Source organism: Nicotiana sylvestris, chromosome 1, assembly GCF_000393655.2.
Source record: "Nicotiana sylvestris chromosome 1, ASM39365v2, whole genome shotgun sequence".
In the NCBI taxonomy this organism is placed as follows: Eukaryota; Viridiplantae; Streptophyta; class Magnoliopsida; order Solanales; family Solanaceae; genus Nicotiana; species Nicotiana sylvestris.
Window position 1 is genome coordinate 183,863,767 of NC_091057.1, and position 4,909 is coordinate 183,868,675.

A 4,909-nucleotide genomic window follows, 5' to 3' on the forward strand; every position below is an offset into this window, starting at 1 on the left:
AAAACTTGTAAAAGAATTCCCAAGCCTTGCTCCTATTGTGTCTCTGCCTCCTTAGGTCAAACCTATGTCAAAAATATATCCAATTCCTTTTCTTGGCCGGCTTCCTTGGTTTAATATAGGGTTTAAGGCTTAAAATCCCGTGTTTTGCACTTTGGTCCCTGAAATTTACGCATCCTTCCGCGGTTCCACCTCGGTTACCCCGGAACCGCGGCCAAACACCCTCTCAGGTTCTTCATTTGTCCGCGACTGCCTTCTGCCACGGTCCTACCGTAACCGCGGTTTTTAACCCTGTTCCGTTTGGAATTTGGAAAAATGTAAAACATGAAAGTTGTAGATCCTTGCGTTATCTTTCCAACCATATATTATGGAGCTCAAATGGAGTTCTGAGAAAAAAGTTATGTCTATTTTACTAGACTATGCGCAATATGTCTCTTCGAGTTTTCGTTTTGTTGTTTTATCATCCGTTGATCCCCGAACGCGATCCCGACTTAATTCCTTGAGCTCTTACTCAGATTTCAAAGCTCCAAACCACTTAAATTCATTCCATAACATCTATATAGCTCGGAATCACGCCTACAAGGCATAAAACACACAATTAGTGCAAAACAATAGCGATTAAAGCGCAAACTCAACTAAAGTGCAGTAAATTAGAGTGTAATAATCGACTAAAATACGTAATTATAGCCTATCATCAGCGTTCTTTGCCATGACTTCAGTGGTATTTGATAAATATTATTTTCGCATATATGATGATAAAAAAGTGGAATAAACAAGAAACTTTATCTGATGTCTTACCCAAAATATTGTTCTCTGTATTGGGTGTGTGTGTCTCTGACCATGTGCACTTCTGATTCTTAATGTCAGGTGGAAATTTTTGTGGTGATATTGTTTCTTTCACAGTGTTGTTAGGCTTTGGACCATATAGCAGTTTGTTTTGTTTTCTTATGTATAATGTAAAAAAAAGGTTTGGATAATTTTTGTTTAAAATGCATTGCATGTTATACTGAATCGGGAGAAAAATGTTCAAGTTATCCTAAAAAGTTCTCATCACATGTATTTGAAATTTCAAACGGATTATGGTTTCAAGTGAACAGAAACAGAGTTGCATCAACTTTAGAAGATATATTTTGTTTTTAAACTCTCAAATTTGCATAATTTTAACTTAAGTGATGGTACGTGAAATAATTTTTTTTATCGTGCAGTAATATAGTGTTCTTCAAAAGGTAAAAATCTTTACTAGAAGACTTCAAAAAACTATGTTAATTGTGTTGGGCCTGTGTATAGCAAGGGCTTACCTGACTAGTATGTATATATATATATATATATATATTTGGAATCGATTAATATATATAAATTGAAATCAATGGAGTGCTGTTAGCTAGATCTTGACTTTTTTATTTAGAGCTGGAATGAACCATGTGGTGAAGGGTAGAGTGTTTATTTATTAAGAATTCAGTGAATGAAATAGACATTAATGAATTTAATTTATACATGCATGCGATTAATTAATTTATTATCTTTCTGTCAAATTCAGCGTAACTTATTTATATAGTACTAGTAGCTAGCCAGTGCATTAACACTCAAACACATGTGCAGATAGATTTGATGGGATTTTCTTCGATTATTCTATTTCTTTCTATAATAAATTTTAAATTTAAAATAATGTGTTCTACATATTGTCGTTATGTATTCAGATTTTATCGTAAATAAGATCAGCAAATTTGTACTTAGTTAGTATATATGAATTAGAGTCTTGTGATATTGTCAAAAGAAAACAAACAATTTGGATGATGTAAAATGATAGTGAAAAATAATTTACAGACTAATTATCATTTTCAGGTCATCGATCAATATTTCTTACAGATATAGTTACACGAAATAGACTATTAATTGATTAAATTTTGTTAACGTTTTCCCTTCATTTCTTTCTTTATGAAATTTCTGTCCCCTTTACGTACATAAAATTAATTTACATGTGTTCAACTATATATGAACAGGTGAGTTAATTAAATACTAGACGGTATAAGATAAGATTGAATGTCATGCAATTTATAAATAGTTTGCGAATAAACAATTGGGACCTCATTGCAACTATTAGTTTGTATAATTAAGTCAAAATTCCAGCACACTTTTAATATGGTAATTAAGTGTTTCTATATGGTTGTTTACCTTTAAAATTGGATAACAATTAAACTTATAATGTGATTTTAAGAACACGTAATTTCACCTAATATCAATTGATAGATGTAAAAATCAATAATAAAAATTAACAATAATATAAAGCAAACCAGTGTTTGAACTGAGTTCAGCGCTCGAGCTCGAATACCCTCGAACTGATTAATGCAAGAACAATTAAAGATATAACAAGCTGATGAACAAGAATATAATTAGTTGAGCAGAAAGTATTGTATTACTTTGATATGCGTGAATGAAAGGTGCCTACAAAATGATTAGAACCCTCTTTATATAGTAAAGGAATCCTATCTATAGTAAAATTCTAATTACGGAAGTAAATCCCATGATTAGCCTAAACAACCGCCTTTGATTTGATCTGTTCCGAGATTTCTGTCATGATCTTTGATAATAGGCTAGATTTATGTAATTTGGCGATTGTTTATGCCCCGGCTTAATTATGTTTCAATGTTATATTATAGTTAAATGATGAAAAATGGGCTCTAATTGTGAATTTCACACGTTGCAGGAGTGAGGAGCTTGTATGAGGCCTTAAAGCTGTGATTGAAGCTACATTGAAGCGAGAAAAAAAACCCTAGGAGCTGAGTACGCGAGAAGACGAGAAAGAGAATAGTTAAAATGAAGGCCTGGACTAGCGCGGTCATTAGCGCGACCGTGCTAGCCCAGATGGTCGAGGCAGAATGGTAGGGCATTAGCGCGGCCATTAGCGCGGCCGCGCTAGCCCAGTTCCGAAATATTAATTTTCAGGGGTAAACTTGGACGTCTGAGGAAAAATTCACTTAACCTATAGAAGGTCAAGCTCGCCCAAGGAGGAATTATGCAGCTTTTCATAGCTTAGTGCAAGAAAAGGAGAGGCAAGAGGCAAGGAGGAGGATTCAACATCAAGCTCTTCCTTTCCTCCTTTTGTTTTTATTATTTGTGATGAATTTGATTATTGTTGTGATGAACACTAGTATGGGTAGCTAAATATTTAGTCTAAGGTTTGATGGAACCTATTGAAGGATGAACTTCTTGATTATGTTAATATAGTTTGCCATTTTAATCTCTATTTGTTCAACTACCTGCTTGTTGTAGTTAATATACAGGATCATCAATTAGTTGTGCCTATTCAGTATGCATAACTCGGGAGAGAGTGCATATTTAGGTAATTGTTGAACAACACCACTCCCAAAATATATGAAGGATCAATAATTGCGGGTTTAAAGGCGGGATTAGGGATAACGAAGCCTTGGGTGCATTCTAAAGTGAGCGGTAATAAACAAAGCCAGCTAGCGTAACTCGGGAGAGTGTGTCTAGTAGATTATCGTGATTACTCGGGAGAGATTTACGGTAGTAAGAGTGCTCATAATTGATAGAGATGATTTATTGATTCTATGTGAAGCATAATCGGAAGGGAGTCCATCAATAGGGGAAATCATAGCCTTAGAACCTTCTCTTAATAGTTTACAACTCAATTATAGTTATTTTTCAGTTGCTTATTTACATTCATTCGTAGTTAGTAGAAATACCATCAACTGTTATTTACAACGTTTGAGAAAGTTGATTTAGTGGAATTTAGTAAGTCTAACAAGAAGTAATTGATAGGTTAATTCCTCATGGGTTCGACACTGGGCTAAATACTCAGATTATATTTGCAACGTCCGTGTGTCCTTTTTATAAAGCATACTTCGGCGTGATCAAATTTTGGCGTCGTTGCCAGGGAATTTAACGGCGTTATTAATTACAATTGAAAGAAGTACAAAAAAATTCATAGTATAGTCAGTTTTCTCTATACCCTATCTTTACATTAAAATTTTAACGTTTGTTGACTTGGTTGCACAGGTGCATGCCTAGAAACTCATTGAGAACTGGTGAAGTATTTGAAGCATTATCAGATCCCGAGAAAGTTTTCAAGGCCTTGAACCGGGCCAACCGGAAAAACAAACAACAACAAACAACTGAACACTTCGAGACAGAAATGGGAGATCACAAAGAGAACCCAGCTGTACCAATAGCGCCAGTGGCACCTCTTGTGCCAGAGGCAACTCTCTATGACTGCGTACAACCCACAGCTGAAAATCTGGCCACCTCGATTTTAGTCCCGCAGAGACATGCTGAATCATTCCAAATCATAAATAACATGTTGCACTTGTTGCAAAACAAGGGACTATTTTCGGGGTCACAAGTCGAAGATCCTCAACAACACTTGAAGAATTTTCTGTCAATCTGCAAAACCCAAAGGCAGCCCAACGTAACTTCGGAAGCAATCAAGTTGTTATTATTTCCATTCTCAGTAACAGGAGCTGCCAAGACCTGGCTAAACTCACTCCCCATAAATTCCATAACAACTTGGGAGGAGTTAGTCAAGCAATTCGTGAACAAGTTCCACCCACCCAACAAAACCGCTCAACAAATTAATGAAATTTTGAGTTTTAAACAGAGACTAAAGGAGACACTGCATGAAACATGGGAACGATTCAAGGGGATGCTGGTTATATGTCCGCACCATGGTATTCCATATCTGATGTTGGGGCAGTGGTTTTACATGGGATTGTCAGATAGCACGAAGAACATTGTTGATGCTTCAGCTGGTGGAGCATTTTTGAGCAAAACATGGAGAGAAAGTTAGGGTTTGCTTGACAAGATGGCACAAAATTCAGGATGGATAACCAGGAATTCAGGTGGAAAATGTGAAAAATTTCCGCCCAGGAGTGCGCCCGCGCTACAGGTCACGCTA

At 35.9% G+C, this 4,909-nt stretch overlaps 1 non-coding gene across 1 annotated transcript; it reads right to left on the reverse strand.

Annotated features, from left to right (window-relative positions):
• Positions 1 to 4,579: 4,579 nt before the first annotated feature.
• Positions 4,580 to 4,686, reverse strand: LOC138882069 (small nucleolar RNA R71). The gene has a single exon (XR_011403544.1). It is a non-coding gene; the product is annotated as a small nucleolar RNA R71 (small nucleolar RNA).
• Positions 4,687 to 4,909: the final 223 nt, after the last annotated feature.